Raw genomic sequence first — 23341 nt, forward strand, 5'->3', positions numbered from 1 at the left:
CTTCCTTCCCTCTCTGAGAGGAAAAGGAAGATGAAGTGAGTTGCCCTCAGCCACCCAGAGTGTGCCTGGTTGTGGCTATGGAAGGCACAGGCAGGTGGAAGGCTTCTGAGGGGAAGAGAAGGGAAAGGAGGGAACAGGGTGTAAGAGGAAGAATGTGTGGGTGTCTGGGCGTCCTGGGGTCCAGCGGGTCCTTCTGCCTCTCCTGGGGTGGACACACAGGTGAGTGTCCTGGGCCTGATGTGTGGCGCCTTTCCTTGTAGGCTTGAAGTCTCCTGGCCTCACGTGATGGACCTTGCCGTGGGGGGAGATTTTTTTTTTTTTTTTTTTTTTTTTTTTTACGTGGCTGACTTCATGATGTAGCTTTGCTAGATTGATTCCGCATCTAAACTGCTTACCTCTCATTCCTCCGTGCCCCCGTATTGAGGCCTTTCTTCTAACACCTCCTTCTCTGTTTGTTGTAACACAGTGCATCTTTGAAGGACTTTCTGGAATGTCACCACATCTCAGAAACCTTCCCTGATCCACCAAGCCTCCACTCGATGTGCTTTTGCCCTGTTGTGACCCCCAGGCACTTTTTTCTGCTTCTTTCATCGTGCCAGTAGCATTCTGTAGCCTGGTTGTGATGTGTGCTTGTCTTAATTCCTTTGGTCGTTACTCATCTTAGTGGCTTCTGTGCTATGAGATACGGTAGCAGATAAACCTCTGGTTTTGCAGTCATAGTGACCCGGGGATAGCTCATTCCTAGCAACTGGAAACTGGCTGAGGAAGTCAGCCTTCTTGGCCCCTCTTTTCTTCTCTATAAAAGCAGATATGAAAGCCTGTCTCAGGCCAGATTGGTAGGACTAAATAAAATAGTCTCTGTTCTGCAAACCCTCTCCCCCTTTCCTTTCTGCTGCATCTAAAACCAATTTTTGGATTAACTTAAATTTGTTACCTACAATAATATTGTAACCAAGAGAGATCCTTGATTACAATATTACTGAATGCCACCTATGCCTATTATAAATACACCACAATGTCTATGTCCCAGGCGGTGGCCCACTTAAATAACTTTAATCTGTCCAGTTGAAAGTTTTGGTCATTATCTTATATTAATTGCAACTAAATTATATGTGTTTTAGTAAAACTTTCTGCTAGCAACAAATAGCAGAATCAACTGTGTAACTCTATTCCTGGCTACAAACACAAGAAGGATTCTGGCAGTACATAATTTGAAAACATGAAAACAAGCTGCCTCTTCCAACATGTACCGTTGGGATCGACAGATACATTTTTTTCAAATGTAACAATTTGGACCGACATTTAGGGAATCAGTAGGTCGAGATAAAAATTACTAATTAATCTTTTGCAGTTTCATTTTAAATCATGTACCTGATAGTACCATGTGACCTCTGAAATCAGTCCTCAAATTTATTTCTCAGGTCTGATGGGCTTCTCTGCCATTCCTTGGAAATGTAAGTAGAAACAGGAACAGAGAAACCACCTGTACCTGTAGACAGGATTGTGGTACTGGCTGGGTAAAGACTACCCAGACCATCTTCCTGTTTTCCTGCTGGTTACCAGTGGGGTCTGGTATGGCCTTTCCCTCCTCTAGACCTCACCTTTTTCATCTGGCAAATGAGAGCATCTCTGAGAGCCCATCCTGCTCTTGCAAAGTCCTCACATTTTGCTTCTATGTTTCAACCTTGCCATTTTCTTTTGTGGCAAGTTCCTTGTCTTGGCAAGTGATAAAAACAGATTGTCTTCCCTAACTTTACATTATCAAGTACTATAAGAAACTTTATTAAAATTGGAAAGATTGAGAAGATACAAAATAATGAAATCTTTGTGACCTGATGATAAGGAGGTAAGAATCAGCTCTTCTGAGATGCAGGGCTTGATTGGGTTGCTGTGTCTCTGACTGAGGCATTTCCCAGAGTGAATGTGTTGTCACTCTCCATCCTGAGAATCAATGACAAATGCTGAGGGGCTGGGCAGGCTGAGTCAGGGGGAAGTGGGGAGGTGGGGGGCCATGTGAACCCAGAGCCAGTGCCTATCTGAAGTGGGCAGTAGTTAACTCTACTTGTCATCAGCCAGGAATGTGGGCTCAGTTTTGCCAGATTTCTTGCGTTTTCAAGAGAAACTGTAAATGTTCTGATGTTTAAAAGTTGGCAACCAATTCAAATTTTTGATAAATACAGTATGAGTCAAAGAAAATGTTTGCGAGCTGAATCTGGCCAATGTGCTATTCATTTCCACACTCTGCTATATCGTGATGTCTTCTTGAGGCCTGGGATTGTAGCACATAATAGACGTGCAATAAATATTTGTAGTGTGAACATCACTCCTGATGGAGAACAGCTTATAACCTCCCTAAGTTTTAAATGGAATTCTCGAAAAACACACTGAGATTAGACACAACCTTTTGTGTTGGATCTGAAGTCCGCAAATGGGCAGGTAAACCTTTCTAATATTTACACCCTAGAAGACCCCCGCTGGTTGTCAATAAATAATTCTGTTAAATACAGAATAGCCTCTTCTTAGGAAACTAAATCTCACAAGCAGTTTTTCCCCAGTGGGGACAGATGAGCTTGAAAAAAATTTTAAAGAATATTTTTAATCATGGAAATCGTATTAGAAAAAAAAGCACCTTTTAGCTGTAGAGGTTTGGGCACTAACAGTGGGAACATCGTGATACTACAGCAGGTCAGGCAAGCAGGTAATCTGCCTAAGGAGGTAGCCGCCTCTCACTTGAGCCCACCAGCGGCCTGGAGGAGGAGCCAGCCCTGGGGCTGTTGGCAGAAAGACAGGGTGAGGGCCAAAGGGTCAGGGCAGGCCTTTTGAAATAGCAGGGTGGGCAGAGAGCAGTGGCCCTGTCGGTGGCCTTCTGTGGTGTCCTCTCCTGAGTCCACATTCCTCTGAGGTGTCAGGAAACAGCAGGAGGCAAGAGTCACATTTGTGCCGTCACCTCCCGGCCCAGAGACGTACACCTGGTGGCGGCAGGTCTGGGCACATCTGCAGCTTGGCTCGGTGTTAGAGCCTGACTAAGCAGCACTTGGGCCAAACTGGCCCCCCCACGCAGCTGTCTGCTGGGGGACAGGCTGGTCTGCCACAAACCTGGCACAGGTGTCACAATTTCCCCTCTTCAGCTCCAGGGCTGCTCCCTTTTGAGGGAGAGGACATGAGGCCATCCCAAATGTGGCCCAGGGTTTTGGTGGCAAAAGATTGTTCCTGTTCCTCAATTTCTCACACAAGGCCTGGTGTTGAAGGGAGCAAAATACCCTGCAGGTCGTGCTACACAGAGGCGAATGCACTGTGCCTGGCATTTTGGGTTTTGCCAAAGATTGCCAAATCTCAAGGGGGTGGTGGAAGTTGGTGTCAGCGAGGAAGTGATAAATACAATAGTAAATTCCAAAGTGAAAACAAACCCAGGCCTGATTCGTAATTACTGCTTGCCTGAATGTGGCTGCCAGTGATGCAACTTGTGAGCCTCAGTGGCATCTTCTGCAACCAGAAAATTCTCATTTCTGAAACAGACGAAGGCTTATAATGATTTTTTCAAGTGGAATGCTTGGAGCAAATATTGAAAGTTTGGCTACCATTGTTTTGGTATGTCTGGGGTGTGTGAAGTTAGCTTCTCATTTAGGCTGTTGTCCATGGCCTTTAAACAGTCAGCAACAGTCACAAGAAGGCAATGGCTTGCCTTCCAGACAACTCATTCTTTCATCACCAAGGCAGTGGGAAGAAAATACCACAGGTTAACTTATCCCTGGACACTTTGTTTAGTAATAAGTTTGTCCAATCTAAGTTCTGTGGGCCACATGTGGTCCAGGACAGCTTTGAATGCAGCCCAACATTCAAAGTTTAAATTCTTAAACTTTCTTAAAACATTACGAGTTTTTTTGTTTTTTGTTTTGTTTTGGTTTCTGCTCATCAGCTATCATTGGTGTTAGTGTATTTGATGTGTGGCCCAAGACAATTCTTCTTCCAATGTGGTCCAGGGAAGCCAAAAGATTGGACATCCCTGATTTAGTACTACACATGTGGAAGAAATACTTAGTTGTTGAAAATCCCTTAAACTAGGCACTTTACAGATTGAGTTGGTGAATTTGGGGTTAGTTTCATGAGGACAGGACAGGTCCTGCTTGGATGGGTTTTGGGAGGCTGGTGAACATATATCAGAAAACTTTTAAAGTTCATTATGCCCTGGAACAAGGTGTTTTCTGCAGATTTAATGATCCATTATCCAAGGTGAAGGAGGATATATTTGGTTAGGTCATATTGCTTTTGGAAACTGAGGATAAAAGGGTTAGGGAAGATGGGTATGGGACAAATTTTGAATCATTCTCACTCACTGATATCAAATGGTAAAAACATTTTTAGGGGGATAATTTTTGTATATTCTAAAGGGAAGAGAGAACTCTGCAAAAAAAATTTGAGTTACCCATTTTGTTGTTTTTGAAAAAGTAAAACCACTTTAAATGTCTGACTTAGAAATTTTATAGAAAACAGATTCCCCTTTATAGAGTTTATGTCTGATATTGAATAAAAAAATTAATTAGCAATCCAGGCTGTGCATGAAAAAAGATTATAGCAGGCAGTATGATGTGTGACTGGCCTCTTCACCCTTCCTTTCATTCCTTCTCCACAGTGTATTAGCTATGTTCTCTGGGTAATCAACCCCAGTCCCAGAGGTGATTGGCTCAGGTGACCCATGCCTAAACCAATCAGCACCAAGGTATTTTCCTGGGCACAGGAATTGGTTCCAGGTCGTCCAATCAGCTTAAAGCTCAGAACTTTTGTTTGATGGGCATGAAATGCCGAGTTCTTTTTTTCCCATGGGGGGTGAAGAAGGATAACATGTAATCCCTGTTGTTCCTGGCATCTTGTGAATAATAAAGGGAAATCGGGCTGGGAATAGAGCTGACATGTGGAGATGAGAGCTGAGAGAATTGTAGAGAAATTCAGCTGGAGCTCTGATTCACGCCTGAAGCCTTTGGGCTTCATGGATCTGTGAAAAATTAAATCACTTTTGTCACTTAAGCCAGTTTGAGATGGGTTTTTTTTTATTTTTAAGAGAAAGCTTCTCAACTGATAGGAAACTTACCTTCAGTTTTACTGGAAGATTATTCTGGATGAAGGATAAGTGAAATACCAACTGTTCTCTGTCATAACAGTCTTTGTTCATTATTTGCACTTTTAGATGACATTGGTGATGGAGGATTAGGAGAGAACCTCCTGACACAGACCTTCAATCCACAAACCCTGGGTCAAGTGAAGAGATTTTTCCAATCAAAGTACATTGATGCTGTAATCATTAGTTTTTTCCTTACTATTAAGTAAAATATTTTCCAGAAATGCATTGACCACATACTTTGATTTTTTAATAACATTTTCTTCATTGGATTATGAAATTTAGGAGGTTAGGGACTGTGTTTTTTTTTTTGTTTTTTTGTTTTTTCCAAGACAGAGTCTTGCTCTGTCACCCAGGCTGGAGTGCAGTGGTGCGATCTGGGCTCCCTGCAACCTCTGCATCCCAGGTTCAAGTAATTCTGCCTCAGCCTCCGGAGTAGCTGGTATTACAGGCGCCCAGCACCACACCCGGCTAATTTTTGTGTTTTTAGTATAGATGGGGTTTCACCATGTTGGCCAGGCTGGTCTTGAACTCCTGACCTCATGATCTGCCCACCTCGGCCTCCCAGAGTGCTGGGTGCTGGGATTACAGGCATAAGCCACCGCACCCGGCCTTTTTTTTTGAGACAGAGTCTTGCTCTGTCACCCAGGCTGGAGTGCAGTGGTGTGATCTTGGCTTACTGCAACCTCTGCCTCCTGGGTTCAAGCGATTCTCATGCCTCAGCCTCCCATGTAGCTGAGATTACAGGTGTGTGCCACCACACTCAGCTAATTTTTGTGTTTTTAGTAGAAGTGGGGTTTCACCCTGTTGCCCAGGCTGGTCTTTAACTCCTGGCCTCAAGTGATCTGCCTGCCTCGGCCTCCCAAAGTGCTGGGATTATAGGCATGAGCCACCACACCTGGCCCAGGACTGCTGATTTTTGCTGTATCTAGCACAGTGCTCTTCTGTACACTGTAGGTGCTTCTTAAATGTGGGCTTTACCTATACATTTATAAATGAAGAGATTTAAACACATATTCCTGACTTGTAGCTCATTAAAAGTACCTTCTTGTAAATGGAGTAATAGAAGACTTCTAAAAATGTAATTGCTAACTGTGCTTGGAAATCTACTTTGTCAAACTGTGGCTTCTACACCTTGTCTCCAACACCAAATCAGTTTTGATACTGATGTTTCCCAGAGGTGTGGCTTTTAATCCTCAAATTACAGCACAAGTTTTAACAGGCCAGTTTTGTCTGTCACCAGGAGTTTAGTAATTAACAAAATGCTCCATCTCTAATGGTTTATCAAAAGGCCAGTAAGCAAGTAAGAGACATTATACAGGAAACAGACTTGGTATGCTCATTGAGAGAATTCATTTAAGGAGCACTCCAATTACATGCTATGTTTAATTTGAGTCCAGTTGCTGAAGCTCAAGGTAAGACTTGCAAAGGGAGGTCTGAAGCAAGCCCTGACCATGGATCCTACATATGAACAAAATTGAGGGTCCTTCTGAACGTCCATTCTAGGAATCACATACCTTGGAGTCATTTTCACAGCCATGGATGTTTTGCAACAGGCTTTGCTACAAACACTTTAATAAAAGTTAGTGGTTTTTCTTGGGAGTCCAGGACAGGCGTATAACAACCACTGAGTAACCTGCAAGTAATGTCCATGGTGACAATTCTGCTTTGTTCTGTGGGAGTGTAAGTAGCTGAATCAGGACACAGATCGCTCTCCGTGAGTGTTGGGAAAGGAAGGTCTGCACACTCAAAGCAGGGAGTGTTCTCTTTATCTGAGGTGGCTGCCAAGTCTTAAATACTAAAACATGTAGGTGTACTTGAGTAAAGAGAAGGCACTGACATTTCAAAGATAACTTGATAGAAGGCAAGAAAGAAGAGGAACTGGGTTATTTGGCAGAAATATAAGTTTCCCCCGGAAAGGTCACCTTTTTTAGGACCTTGGTGTCCTGAGATTCTGACAGAGGGTTGGACACATCCTCAGGCTGATGTTTGTGCAGAGCAGGCTTTCTGCCTGAACCTCTCCTCTCACTTTCCTTCATCAGGACACCCCTAATGGATTGCAGATGTCGTATTTGGTTAGAAGCACGTTTCAGATACATCTGCCCTTCTTGCTTTTATGCAAAAAACACCTGTAAATCTTTATCTTTGGTTGGATTTACCACACATTGGAAGCTTTGAAATTTTGGTCCAGTGGGAAAGAGAAGCATGTCACCACCTTCCTCCTTAAGTTGAATTCCATAACTGACAATAGCCTTTGGGGGAGATGTTTCCATTTTTCTTTAAGGATAGTAGTTGGTAAGGTTTTAAAAGCCTCTGTCCTATTCAGCTGAAAGTTCATTAATTTCTTTAATCCTAGGGAGTCTGGAAAAATCCATAGTGACTATGGGTAGATAGCTGATATGTGTGTCTGTGTGTGTGTGTGTGTTTGTGTTTCTTCCCGATTTTCTGAGTCTTAAAATGAGACCACAGTACCAGAAGAGGAGGGAACAATGAGATGTTGGCAAACTGGCTAGAATAACACTACAGGACCAGATTCCTTGGATGTGCCTTGAAAAGACATGTGGTGTATTTCCAATAAGTAAATCCCTCTAGGCCTCAAGGAACATTTTCACCACTCCCTTTATTCATTCAGCTGTATTCATTCAAAGATATTTCATCCCATCAACCAAACAATGACAAATGCCACTTAAATGGTTGTGAGATAATAAAATAATGAGCTGCCTCTGGGAATGTTGAGAAGGACTTCCACATTGGGTATGGTTTTGTCAGGAAGTAGGAAGCCTTGGCTAGGCGTACACTAGCTTTGGTGACTGAGCAATACATTTACCCTTTTGGGGGCCTCAGTTTTCTCATCTGTAAAATGAGGGAGATGAATTAAAGTTATTTGTTTATTCCACAAATTATTACTAATATTGACCAGCATCTTTTTTTTCTTTTTTTTTTTTTTTGAGATGGAGTCTCACTCTGTCATGCAGGCTGGAGTGCGGTGGCACAATCTCAGCTCACTGCAAGCTCCGCCTCCTGGGTTCACACCATTCTCCTGCCTCAGCCTCCCAAGTAGCTGGGACTACAGGCGCCCGCCACCACGCCCAGCTAATTTTTGTATTTTTAGTAGAGACGGGGTTTCACCATGTTAGCCAGGATGGTCTCCATCTCCTGACCTCATGATCTGCTCACCTCAGCCTCCCAAAGCACTGGGATTACAGGCATAAGCCACCATGCCAGGACTTTTTTTTTTTTTTTTTTTTTTTCTAAACGTAGTCTTCCTCTGTTGTCCAGGCTGGAGTGCAGTGGCACAATCGCGGCTCACTGTAGCCTCCACCTCCCAGATTCAAGTGATTCTTGTGCCTCAGCCTCCCAAGTAGCTGGGACTACAGGTGTGTACCACCATGCCGGTTAATTTTTGTATTTTTATTTTTATTTATTTATTTTTTGAGATGGAGTCTCCCTCTGTCGCCCAGGCTGGAGTGTGGTGGCACAATCTTGGCTCACTGCAACCTCGCCTCCCAGGTTCAAGCGATTCTCCTGCCTCAGCCTCTCGTGTAGCTGGGGCTACAGGTGTGCTCCACCATGCTGGGCTAATTTCTTTGTATTTTTTAGTAGAAATGGGGTTTCACCATGTTGGCCAGGCTGGTCTCGAACTCCTGACCTCAAGTGATTAGTCCACCTCGGCCTCCCAAAGTGCTGGGATTACAGGCATGAGCCACCTCGCCTGGCCTAATATTGAGTATCTTCTGTGTGCACTGTACTTGCATCTGAGGATACAATGGACCCAGTCCTTGTACTCATGAGCAGCCCTTCAGCAGCACTATCACTTCCTGGTTACTTTCCATCATTCACTGCAGTCATTGAGAATTGGCTTAGAACACTCAACCCCCTTCAACCTTTATTAATTCCTGAATTTTTTTTTTTAACAACATTCATTTTTGTTTGTTTAGAGGTGGAGTCTTGCTAAGTTGCCCAGGCTGGATTTGAACTCCTGCACTCAATGCCTAGAGGGATTTACTTATTGGAAATACACCGCATGTCTTTTCAAGGCACGTCCAAGGAAGCTGGTCCTGTAGTGTTATTCTAGCCAGTTTGCCAACATCTCATTGTTCTCTCCTCATCTGGGGCTGTGGTCTCATCTTCCTGCCCCTCAGCCTCTTGAATATCTGGGACTACAGGCATGTGCCACTGCACCCAATTCCTGGATTTTCTATCAAATTACCCTTGCCAATAACCCATGATTCCTGGCACCATTATCCTTCTGCAGCACCCACCAACCAAATTCTAAACCTGGATCAATGCTGTAATCAGGCTTTTCAGCCTCAACATGCACACTTGAGTATTGATGGAGAAGCAAAATGATGGCAGAATTGGTGTTACCACAAATTCCAAGTCTTTACCCCAGGGCTACATTTCCGTGAACAACTCCCTTTTCTGTTCCCCTCAGTGATTAAACTGAAATACATACATAACCCATTTTAAATCTCTCTTCCACCAGGCTCAGAGGATGGTGTTCATCCCCCTCTCCCATCCACCATACCTTTTGGAACCCTTTTAGTAATAGCCTGTCTTTATTGTGCATTCAGCATCTCCCTTTCAATTAGTTCCTTAGCCTACAAACATTTTAAATTCTAAAATACCCTTATATAGTGGACAATTAAAAGGATAAACAACCACCCCCCTGCAATTCATCCCTTGTGTTCCTTCCTGTGTAGACTCTAGCCATGATCATGTAATTTGCTTTGGCTAATGGTCATTAGCAGGTATGCTGCAAGTAGAGGCTTAGTAATTGCTTGCACACTGAGCTTATCTCTCCTGGATTATTCCCTTTGGAGCCCAGCCACCATGCTGTGAGAGGTCCAGGCTGTCCTGATGGAGAGAACGGCCATGTGGAATCGGCTCCAGAGCGTGAGAGACCACTTTGAGAGGAAGGTTCTGAGAGCACATGGAGAGAAACCTCGAGTCCCTACTAGCCCAAACAGTTGGCCTACCAGCTAAAGGTAGTCTGAATAGTGACCAAAGGAGAGACCAGAAGAAAAACTACTTAGTTAATTGATTGGATTCTGAGAAATAATAAATCTTTGTTTTAAAAAGTCATATGTTTCAGGGTGGTTTGCTGGGCAGAAGCAGATAACTGAAGCAATCCTAAAAATAAGGAACAACATTCCTTTAACCTCACTCTCTATCTCTTCTTGGCTAAGGTTCTGGAAATAGTCTATATCCTTTTTTTTTTTTTTTAAATGGAGTCTCTGTCTGTCACCCTGGCTGGAGTGCAATGGCACCATCTCGGCTCACTGCAACCTCCATTTCCTGGGTTCAAGCAATTTTCCTGCCTCAGCCTCCCAAGTAGCTTGGACTACAGGCGCACTCCACCACACCCGGCTAATTTTTGTATTTTTAGTAGAGACGTGGGGGGGAGCGGGGTCTCACCATGTTGCCCAGGCTGGTCTCGAACTCCTGACCTCAAGTGATCTGCCAGCCTCGGCCTCCCAAAGTGCTGGGATTACAGCCGTGAGCCACCACGCCCAGCCTGGAAGTAGTCTATCCATGATGCCTGGATTCCCCAATTTCTAATCTAATAGGCGTTCTTCAGCTGTTTGCACTGCCCCGCTCTGCTGTACTAGTCTCTGGGGACTTCTTCCCTGATTTCCATGACTCCTAGCCTCCTGATTCTCCTCATTTCTCTCTCACTGGACATTTTCCATTACCTTAATGGCCTCCTCTTCCTCCACTTGCTCTTTTCGTGTTCCTCAGGCTCAGGTTCTATCTTCAGCTACCTTTTTCTTTTTTTAAAAAATGCTTCATACGCTGTCTTGGTGATCTCATTTGTTGTATGATTTCAACCATAACTGATGATCCATAAATCTAGGTGCTGGGCATTGGTTTAGATCCTATGAGTACAGTATGAAAAATAGGCACAGTCCTAGGCCTATAGTCAGTGAACACTTAATAGTTCTCTGTAAGCACTAAACAATCTCTTGCCTCCATGCTTTTACTGCTATCTCCTCTACTGGCAATAGCCTCACCTGCTGAGGTGGAACAATGCTCCCTGCACTTCCCTTTTAGCTAATTCCTGTTCCTCCTTTAAACTTGGTTCAAACACACTGTTCTCTGAGAAGTCTTTGCTAATAGACCCCTGTTTTATCTTTCCTTCATGGGCTACGTGACTCCAGTCCATGGCTGTACTCTGAGTAGATTTCATTTGCGTTTAACTATTTTAATTGTTCTTTTATGTGTCCCCCTCTCCAATAGAATCTGAACTCCTTGAGGGCAAGGACCATATCTTACTAATTTGTTATTTCCCAGGGTTTAACATAGTGCTCAGTGTATCATCTGTGCCCAATAATAGTTGTTCAAGAAAAGATTGTTCAAAGACTGAATTGTAGACTTTCTTTCTAATGTCCTGTGGAATTCTATCCTACTTGAGGTTTTCGTATCTGTATTTATAAGTGAAATTGGTCTATAATCAAGTCAAAGAAGCCTGGAGTCCACTGACATGTTTAATTTGTTGTTTAATTTGTAAAATCATTTGGCATCTCCCATTTTCCCAATGCTATGGCAAAGTTTTTAAAACATGGAAATCATCTTTCTCTAAGATTTGACAGCACTCACCTGGATTCCTGATACTGGTAGTGGGGATAGAGTGTTTTTAACTTTTTTTTAATAGTTTTTTTTTTATTTGTTTTCCTCTATTACACTTTTCCAAATTTTCTGTTTCTTATACTTTCATTATTTTATTTTTAGGGAGAAATGATCACCTAATTGCTATTTTTAAATTCAAAACTCAAAATTCATAATTATATACCAACTTAAAGAGATATTTTAAGGCTGGGCGTGGTGGCTCACACCTGTAATCCCAGCACTTTGGGAGGCCGAGGCAGGCAGATCACAAGGTCAGGAGATCAAGAACATCCTGGATAACACAGTGAAACCCTGTCTCTGCTAAAAATACAAAAGTTAGCTGGGTGTGGTGGCATGTGCCTGTGGTCCCAGCTACTTGGGAGGCTGAGGCAGGAGAATCACTTGAACCCGCGAGGTGGAGGTTGCACTGAGCTGAGATCGCGCCACTGCACTCCAGCCTGGGTGACAGAGTGAGACTCTGTCTCAAAAAAAAAAAAAAAAACATTGTAGCTACTGTTATATCAATTTTCTAAATTCTAATTTTGCTTCCTTCTTTTCTCTTGGATGGGCTACTATATTGCTTGTTTTATTTGTTCTTTCAACAAGTCTGCTTCTTTTATCTTTATTATTTCCCTACTCTTATTTTCTTAGGATTTCTTTTGTGTTCTATTTCTAGAAGTTTAAATTGAATGCTAAGTTATTTTTAAAAAATCACTTCATAAATTCAATTTTGAGTATATCTTTAACCACATTTCCTGTATTTGCTTATGTAATGTTTCCGTAATCATTTTTTCTAAAATATCTTTATTATTATTTTTTTGAACCAGATGTCGTATAAGGCTTTTCAATCTTTTAATGACTTTTTTGTCTTAAGCTTTATGATTTCTCACTTTATTACATATGATCAGAAATTATGACCAATATAATTTCTACTTGTTTGAATTTATTAAGAGAGTCTTATTTAAAAATATAAGTTCTTGTTCATAAAGTAATAAAGTATAATTTATTAATTGTACCTTAAAATTATTTTGTTCATATTCTCTAATTCTTTTTTGGTACGTACTCTATTTAACCTGACACAGCCCAATAACAATGAATTAAAATCTTTCACTGCAGTCATCTGTGTGTGTATGTGTGTGTGTGTTTTATAGTTAGGGCTTAGGAATCTTGGAAGGCTCCCTGGAAGTGGGGTGCTGATATGGACATAATCTAAAACAGGGTGGCTTCCCTGGGCCACATTGGAAGAAGAATTGTCTTGGGCCACACATAAAATACACTTACATTAACGATAGCTGATAAACTAAAAAAAAAAAAAGGCAAAATGTCTCATAATGTTTCAAGAAAATTTATGAATTTGTGTTGGGCCACATTCAAAGCCGTCCTGGCCACTTGTGGGACAAGCTTGGTCTAAAACAAAAGGGGTTAAAAATACTAAGATAGGAAAAGTTACATCGATCAACTTTTCATTTGTCCTGTACTTCCCTCTTGTTGCACTTACTATTCTGTGTTATAATTGCTTGTTTATATTTTCCATCAGATTGAATCAGACTTGTTTACCACAGTTAGCTCAGTGGTCACTCAATAGTTATTTGCTCATCAAATAAGTAAATGTCATTGGATCCTCTTTTTAAAACTAACCTGAGATTCCTTGGTACCTGGCCTAATTGTTTCACTTGCTCTGACTTCAGAGATTTTGGTACTTGTTCTCTCAGTGTTTCTTTTCTATTTTTATGCTGGCATATGCAATATATTCTGTTTACTTTTAGCTATTTGGAAGCCAATCACCATATTGCTAACCTAGTAATAATTTTCTTAAAACATCTTAGACATTTTTCGTTCTGTGCTTAATCAAAGCTGGTATCTTTTGGCTCACTTTCACGGAAAAAAGAAATATTGTGCCCTTCAGGGCTTCCCTCTACTTTTTCTCCCTTTCCCCATTTTTCTAAAATTTAAAATATAATCAGATAATAGGTATTTTAGTTATATGTTGCTGTGTAACAAATTATCCTAAAACTGAGTGGCTTAAAACAACAAACATTTATTATCTCTTGGGATGTGGCTTTGCTGGGTCGTCTGGTCCAGGGTCGCTAGTAAGTCTGCAATCAAGGTGTTGGCTGGGGCTACCGTCTTCTCAAGGCTCAACAAGGAGAGGATTTGCTTCCAAGCTCACTCATGTGGCTGTTGGCAGCGTCAGAAGATCCACTTCCAAGCTCACTCACATGGCTGTTGGCAGGAAGGCATCAGGTTCTGGCTGGCTGTTTGCCAGAGGTATCAGCTTCTTGTTACATGGATCTATCCATGGGGGAGCTCACAACATGGCAGTGCTTAGAGCAAGCAAGAGAGAAAGCAGGAAGAGATACAAAAAGAGAGAGCAAGTGAGAGCGCAAGCAAGAGAGTGCAAGAGATGGTAAGCAAGATGGAAACCAGAATATTTTTGTAACCAAATCTCAGAAGTGACATCCCATCACTTTTGCTGTATTTTATTTGTTAGAAGAGGGTGTAGGTCCAGCCCACCCTGCAGGGGAGATTTCACAAAGGGTGAACATCAGGAGGAAGGAATCACTGGGAGCCATCTCAGATGCTGCGTACCACAGTAGAAAACTTCCTGTCTCTATTCTTTCAAAGTCATTTTCCTTTTATTCCAATATCTGTATTAATTATTTTAGACACCAATTATACTCTTTCCCTGTTACTTGTAAAAACATTATGAGCATTTTATACTTATTTCTGAAACTTAGTATCAGTGACCATCACTATTTCTTTTCAATCATAACTTCCCAACTAATAGTTTAACATTGACAGTTTCAGAAGAGATATATAAGGCGGCAAGATTGATCTTAAATCCTTGTTCACCCTCCCCAAACTCTTACCAACTTACAGGTGTATTTTTATCTCTTGGGTTTAAGAATTCACCAGAATTTATATTAATATTGTTCCCTTTTTATTGCTCTTATCTCAGATACAGTAAGTCCTCTTGATTTCTAATATCAGGATTCCTCCTCCAGACCCCTAATTCTGAAAACTTTGATAATTAAGTCTTAACCATTTGTTTTCTCTTTATCAGGAATGTTTTATCCACAGGTTGGCTATCAGGTCAGTGTCCTGTTCTTCATATCTATTGTCTTCTTTTATTCCTTTTAAAATATTTTATTGACTTATTTTGTGTTTGGCATAACATTCTTGACACTATCATTTATTTGGATGAAAAGATTTTCTGTAGTTTTAATTCTGCTTTTTATGGAGACCCAATTCCAGCTATTATGAATATAATTTTGTTGCATTCTCCTTTTATGCTGACCTGTTCATTGATTGATGTGATGAATTCCTGTATCTCATTGAAATATAAAGCAGGTTTATCTTCAGGTTAACCTACTTTAGGAGGAAAATTTTCCTTTGGGGAGGTCTTACATATTCTTTAATGCTGCAAAATTTTTTCATATATCCCATGCTCCCTTTTCCTTTGCATATTTTTTTTTCTAAAAGCCTTTACTGTATTTGTCTGGAAGACTTGAGGGACTGGATTGTTGGGAAAAAAAAAATGAACTCACATCCCATGATTCATTTGAACATGGAGAGCTCTCCCTGGGACTAGTGCCAAAGGTTCAATCAAAAGCTGCCAGTGACTCCCCTAGGAAGCACTTGGTTCTGAAAATGAAGGATAGACTAGGAATAGTTCCAGGTTAGCTAACCTAAATCTTTCTGGGAATAAGACTGGAGTATATCAATCAATAGAGGCAGGTCACTCATCTCTCTGCCGCATGGCTGAGCAAAGAGAATCTAGAGCATACCAAGTTCTTTCTTAATAATGCTGATGAATTATTTCTTTGTTTTGGCTCATGTTTCAACTTTTTATCTTATGGTTCTTCAGGTAACTTCAGGTCCAAATGTACAGTCAATAGTTAATCTGTCAATATATTTTTTCTTATTTGGGGCTTTCTGTCTTTCCTTACATCCTATTCCATTCCTCTGGGCTTACTTTTCTTCTTGCTGAAGTAAATCCTTTAGTAGTCTTGTCAGTGAGGATCTGTGAATGACAAATGCCCTTAGACTTTATAAATCTGAGTAGATTTTTATTTTGTTCTCACATTACAAGCATGAGCAACCGTACCCGGCTGATGGTATTTTTTCTTCAGCACACTGATGAAGACAATTCTTCCCTTAAAATTCTTCCAGGCCGGATGTGGATTATGCCTGTAATCCCAGCACTTTGGGAGGCCGAGGCAGGTGGGTCACGAGGTCAGGAGTTCGACACCAGCCTGGCCAACATGGTGAAACCCTGTCTCTACTAAAAATACAAAAATTAGCTGGGCATGGTGGCACACACCTGTAGTCCCAGCTACTTGGGAGGCTGAGGCGCGAGAATCACTTGAACCCTGGAGTTGGATGTTACGGTGAGCCAAGACCACGCCATTGCACTCCAGCCTGGGTGACAGCGTGAGACTCTGTCTCAAAAAAAAAAAAAAAATCTTCTGATTTCTGATATTGTTGATGAGTGCTCTGCTCTTGGTCTAACCATTGTTCTGTTGCCAGTAGTCTGTCTTGCCTCTTACATAGCTTTATTGTTTTTCTCTATATCCTTGGTTTTCTGCAGTTTTATAATGATATGTTTAGGAATGGTTTATTTTGAGTTATTCTGATTGGCATTTGGTGCGCTTATACGATATTAGGAAAAATACTCAGCCAAAACTTCTTTAACTATTACTCTCCCTTATTATCTCTGCCCTCTTACTCCAGACTGTTCTTGACATGTGCTGGAACTTCTCTCCCTGGGTTTCTGAACTGCTGCTGGTTATTTTTTATCTTTATCTTTCTGTGCTGAATTCTGGAAAAATTTCTGGTACTATCTCCTGCTACTTTTCTTTTTGTGTCCATTAGACCTAATTATTTTTTACATCAAGGAATTTTTTTTACTTCTAAGATTTATTATAAATTATTTTTCATATTTCTGTTATGTAATTTCTGCCTGTTTTGTTTCATAACTTTTTATTCTTTTATGAATGTTATTTCTTCACTTTTTTTTGAAGTCCTTAAAATGGTATTTTAATGTCATTTTTAGAGAGCTGTATTATTTTCATTTCACTGGAATGAATTCACCTACTGATTATTGATTTAGAACTTCATGCAAGAGTGGGGACCAGACCCAAGATCACCACGTAAAACTGAGATTAAGGTGGGACATTCTTACCTACTAATTAAGCCTGAAAAAAATTACTAAGCGTGCCACTGGAACCTATGGTTTCTTAAAAAGTAACATACCTATGGAGATGGGGAAAAGTTCACCTTACATCCAGGACCTGAGAAAAGTCATCTCATTGCCCAGTGTTTGGATCTGTGCAGTTCTACAATAATCCTGGCTTCAATTCTCCATCTCTCATGCAGTAATTTTCATCCTACCAACTCTGCTTACCACTTATAAGCTTACATTTCTCATAAGTTTCTAGTCCATGGAGGTGCTTATTTTCCTTTCAAGCATGGCTATAAATTTTTAGTATTCTGTTTTTACATTTTATCTATCACTGTCATGTGTTTAGAGTTGGAGAGGGGCTCAGAGTAGAAACAACTCAGCTTTGACTAACTCCTGCTTCCAAATGCATAATTTATATTAAAATTTCAGTATCAATTTCATATCTTCAGTGTCTCTACATTTCAATAAGATGTTCTGATTTCCAATAACAATTTGAGCATTCACTTACAATAAGCATTAGATATAATTCTTTAATTTTGACTTTATTATTATCTGCATTGAAAATTAGCATAATCATATTACACATTATCCTCCCAACCACTGCTTAGATATAAACTTAAATGCCTTATGAATCTTCGAACTGTGACTGTATGTCCAGGGATGTGACCATTATATTAAACAACTACCACTGTAAGTTATTTCAAGATCACAGTTCTTGTTTATACAGATTTGGTTGAGTCTCTCAGGCAGAGATGTTTATTGATGACTTTGCTCCTGGACCAGTGCAGTACCAGGGCCTAGGGCCAATCAAGTGTGCTAGAAATAAGTTAGCAGAGGCTTCCTCTGCACCCAGAAAGGCTCTGGACCTCAGTGCACATTTGTTATTCTGTGTCCACTATAACATCTGTGTAACAGCCAGAATAAGGTGGTAGTATAGGAGTGGGGTGGAGAAGAATGATGTCTCTGCCGATGAATAGAAGAAAGATTTAAGGTGATGGTCACTCATATCTTCTCTTTTCCCTCCCACAGTCACCAAGGAATAGTTGCAATGTCTCCTCTTTGCTTCACAGGCCCCAGGCTGTATGCGTGTCTGCCTCTGTGTGTGTGCGTATGTATGAATGTGTGTGTCCTCCTTCATGCTTATGTATTAAATACTTGTAGCTGCGAGGTAAGAACTTATCACAGAGTTGTCTTAGACCCCTTCCTCTAATGGGAGGATGCCAGTCCAAGGTTTAACATAAGATGCTGCGGGCACAGATCAGAAGGGCGTCGGGAAAGAAAGAACTTTGGGGCTCATATTAGAAATTAAGCCCAGACTTCAGTGGTCAATGAAGCTGAGTAACAGAGAACTGCATTCTGATTCCGAGAGCCTCTAGAGTCATACAGCTAAGAGGACTGGGCCTACCTAGCCAGGATGTGAACATCACAGAATGAAAAATGCCTGGGAAAATGTGGCCAGGAGAAATAGTACTTTTCACTCCTCAATTCACTTTCATTTTCTACTGTGGCAGTTTAAGGTAAGAAGAGTTAGATGTATAAGTTCGTCAATACCTGCCTTGATACTTGCACTATATACAGGATAGAAAAAGGAATTGGTTTGTGTCCCTAAATTCTGGGTATATGATATAAAATTAGTTCCCTATTTTGCTAATCTTATTATATTGGAGTTCTGACAAGTGACTCTCCCTCTCAATATTTATCCCTATTACAAGGAGGTACTCTGATAATTTAATTCTGTTCTGTCCTATCTAGCAGTTTGTTTTGTTAAAAAAAAAAAGTCTGCAAATGTCCATTGACAGATGAATGGATAAACAAAATGTGGTATATACATACCACGAAATATTATTCAGCCTTAAAAAGGAAGGAAATCCTGTCATATGCTAAAGATGAATGAACCTTGAGGACATTGAACTATGTGAAATAAGTCACCCACAAAAAAACGAATACTATATGACTCCCTAGAGTAATCAAATTCATAGTGAGAGAAAGTAGAATGATGGCTGCCAGAGGCTTAGAGGGAGGGGGAAATGAGGAGTTGTGCTTTAATGGGTGTAGATGAAGGAGCTCTGGAGATTGGTTGCACAAAAATGTGAATACAGTTAACACTACTGAACTACACTTAGAAATGTTTAAGATGGTAAATTTTAGATTATGATTTTTTTTAAACAATTAAAACACAAAACAACACAATGGGGTATTATGAGAAAGCAAGTGGGCTTCTGTAGGAATATGTCTGGGGTCAGTCAGAGAGGGCTCCCCTGAGGAAGTGGCATTTCAGCCAAGATCTAAGGAATGAATGAAGTTAGCCACAGAAGGTTATAGAGGGTAGGGGCTGAAGGACACACTAGACAGCAAGGGGGACCACAAATAAATTAAGCAGCCACTGCCCAGCCCATGTCAAGCCCTATGTGGGTTACCACAGTCAAACAGCTTCCTGCTTTCAGTCTCTAGCTAATGCCAGATTAATTTTTCTAGAACACCACCTGGATCATGTCACCCTCCCACCTTCCTGGCTAGTTCTTCTAGAACTTCTTTTTTTTTTTTTTTTAGTTTTGCTTGCTGAATAACCTCTCTGCCTGGCACTTGAGGCCCTTTCATGTGGCCCTACCCTGGCTCCAGAGTTACTCTTCCGTTACTCCCCCGTGTGAACTCTTGCACCAGCAATATCCCTCCCTCTGTTGTTCCCTGAACACAGCATATTAATTCCCGCCTCAGCACCTCTGCTTATGTAATTTCTCCTGTCCGGAACACCCCCATTCTCCCCAGGCCTTGATCACTTTTGTTCCTTCAGTTAGCCCCTCCACTCCTCAGGGATCATCCCTTCTGGATTCCGCAACACATCATTTCCCATTTGCTACCTTGCCCTTTCACTTCACCACTTCCTCCCCCACCTCCACACACATTACCTGGGAACCGTGTCTTACTCATGTCTGAGTCTCTAGGGCTTAGTGCCACATCCGAGGGGCTAGCTTAACATGTAACAGTCATCCACTAATCACGATTCCTTATGGTCAGCAGCTTGTCGCTGGCGATGGGAAGCTGGCAGACCTGAGGCTGATGTCCAGCAGGGAAGCAGCCTGTTTACCCTCAGCACTGCCCCTGGAGCCCGCCTCCAGCACCATTCTATCTACTTCTGACATTCTTGAGCTGAACATCTCCTGACCAGGCCCTCCAGATGCTTAACAGGATTATCTGCCTAACAGCACAGCCCTCCCAGGCGAGTGACTTCATCTAGGGAAATGCAGGAGCAGTAACAAGCACCAGGACACATTTTCCTAAAGCTCAGAGGACACTTCAGGGTGGGGATGGGGATAGGAGGGAATCAGATGGAGGCCCTACACACATTAAATGCAAAGCAAGTGATTTAACTCAGGAGAAAAGCCGCTTTCACAGATGGGAGTTTTGCACAGCAACTCACTGCCTAACTATTCCATTGGCAAATGCAGCCGTGGTCGTGGGCTGGAGAGGAGAAGTGGGGGCGGAGAATGAGGAGGCACGGGGGTTGGGAAATCCACCTGGATGCCATCAGTCTTGCCAGAGTAAACAGAGCTGACAGGAGTGCTTGCCGGCAGCCTGGTACAGGTTAGGGGGGGGTCACTGAAGCGGCCCGGTGACCCGCCTGCCTTAAGGTAGAGACGCTCTGGAATCTGTCACAAAGGACAGAGCTGAAAGCTCATTCCTCGCAGAATGAACTCGTTTCCTGGCATTCCACACAATTGGGAGTGCATGCACTTTTAAAATGTTTAAATGTAAAGCTGAGCTGGGATCAAATACACACATTTAAAGCAAAACAAACAAAAAAGATCCCCTCCCCCACCTCAAAGTAGGACCCATATTATAGATGTCACCAGCAATAAAAAGTAATTTTTAAAAGGCTCCTCAGTTTTCTTGAAGCTTGAGGGTTTAGAAAGAAGAGCCAGATTTATAAGGAGAAACCTACCACTTAATTATTTAGAACTTTCCAACGCAACAGCAGAATATAACTTAAGCAAAAGTCCTTTATTACAATCCTATAATAATATGTATGGGAGATGGAAATCGCTTTTCTTAAGAATAAGCATTCCCAAACACTCCATTCTTCTTAGAGAGTGCAAATGTGAAAGTGATAGCAGTGGCATATTTAGCATACTTCACAAGAGTCTTCCTCAAGCCATACATAGTGGGAGAGAAATTTCAAATAAAAGAGTTTGAGTAACTAATAAGGAATTTTTTGGACTTGGAAGCACCAGTGAGACTATGGTTTATTCCTCCCTTCAGCAGGCACTGAGGGCCTATTAAGGGGATTGAGGATGGATGAAGGTCACCTAAACGTTGAAAGTCATGGCCATGGTTCTCTAGCTCAAAAGACACATGAATAGTGTCTTGTAAGGCTGAAGAAAAACAGTCACGACTTAAATCTACCTGTGCCCTCCAAGATGTCCTTTTGATAGGGTATGTGACCTTGGGCAAGTCACTTCATCAGCCGGTCTTGTTTCTTCACCTATAAAATGAAGATAGTAAAACGCTGGTGCCTTCAGGGTATTCCTGGCACTAATGAAGGCTCATAAAGTGCTTTGAGATCCTTAGGATGAAAGTCTCTTCAGAACTGTAAAGCTTGATTATTATGCTGCAAACATGACATTCCCATGAAAGTCCTGGTCAGGCTCTTACCCCACCTCTCAGGGAAGATTTAATAGTGGAGAATTGTAATATGTTCTTAAAGGATTGAGATCTCCATTACTGATACAAAATATGCCACAGTAAACTAGTATATTAAGGGCTATTATCATGAATAATTTAAAGCCAAGTTCTACTTACAGATTAATCAACCTAGTATATATTATGATGCAGTAGATTTTCATTGTGGCTTCCCCCAACAGACTAATGTGACAAAAAATTATTATTCTCAGTGGATCCTCCAGTTTGCATAGATTAGCAGGTTGACTTCACATAATGGGTCATCACAGTAAACTTCTGAGGGATACCTTTATATCTACTGTAAGAAATAAACCCAATTAGAGGTCTCTTCTTAGTACAGAAGAAGAGGTTCATTAATGATAATGAGAGACTGGGTTACACTAGGCCCTAAGTTTGTAATTAATCTTGTACAGACCTTCCCGCTTGAAAATATTGAAGAATATCAAAGTCATGTACATCACTCCAGGCTAAAACACATGCACGTGAAAAGGGGAGAGCAGGCTCATGCACAGACGTCTTGGCTGATCTTGGACAGTGCTACTTCTGATGATGCATTGGAAGGTGTAACCATAATTAGATCAAATGAAAGCCTTTTGTGAGCTCATTTAGGTAACTCACTAAGTCTGAATATTAAAAATCCACAATTTCTGCATTCCCTAGCATTAAAAAAGATGTCCACAGTAAGGTACAAAGGATGGATTTTAAAAGACATGCTAAGAGGAATTACAGACACTAATGTGTTAGTGGAATGACAGATTATAGTCGTCTCAAGACAATTTTAAAGAAATATCCAGGCCAGGCACGGTGGCTCACGCCTGTAATCCCAGCACTTTGGGAGGCCGAGGCAGGCAGGTCACGAGGTCAGGAGATCGAGACCATCCTGGCTAACACGGTAAAACCCGTCTCTACTAAAAATACAAAAAAAAAAAAAAAAAAAAAAAATTAGCTGGGTGTGGTGGCAGGCGCCTGTAGTCCCAGCAACTCAGGAGGCTGAGGCAGGAGAATGGCGTGAACCCGGGACGCAGAGCTTGCAGTGAGCTGAGATAGCACCACTGCACTCCAGCCTGGGTGACAGAGCGAGACTCCATCTCAAAAGAAAAAAAAAAAAAGAAATATCCAAAGTATTAGTGTTACATTGTGTGTTCCTTTTCTGAGATTTCCATCTCTTCCTATGATTTTTTTAAAAAATAATGCCGCCATTGGCACCAGCTAATATAAGATAATTGGCAATGCCACTGTACTCTTGACTGTAGTGGGAGAGAAAAATAGATTACTTTCTACTAGAGATAAGGGACACTTTGAGATTTCTGGAATGCTATTTGAAAGGGGAAAGGTGCTCAGTAAAAGACTAGGGATGTTGCCACAATAGTGAGTTCTATCTCTGCAGCTGGGAAACTCATCTACAACAGACCTGACGGTCCACATACTGAAAAAATAATTAAGGCCATTTGGAACCATTAAGTTTATAGATAAGCAGGATAAACTGACCTTCAAGGGAATCTGCAATTCTTTTCCTGACTCCAAGCCAAGTTTTCCTAACATGCCGTGCGTTGGTGTACCTGCGTGCCTTTCCTCAGCAAGTACCTTCACCCACCTAGCCACTTCTCTGCCTGATAAACTCCTACTCATCCTTCAAGATGTAGGTCTAAATATCTCTTGCTGTGTGGAGCCTTCTTTGGTGTTGCAGAGGTAGAGATAGATGCTTGATGCTCTCATAACACTCAGTTTCCTTCCTTCCTTCCTTCCTTCCTTCCTTC

Source organism: Gorilla gorilla, chromosome 16 (assembly GCF_029281585.2).
Source record: "Gorilla gorilla gorilla isolate KB3781 chromosome 16, NHGRI_mGorGor1-v2.1_pri, whole genome shotgun sequence".
Lineage (NCBI taxonomy): Eukaryota > Metazoa > Chordata > Mammalia > Primates > Hominidae > Gorilla > Gorilla gorilla.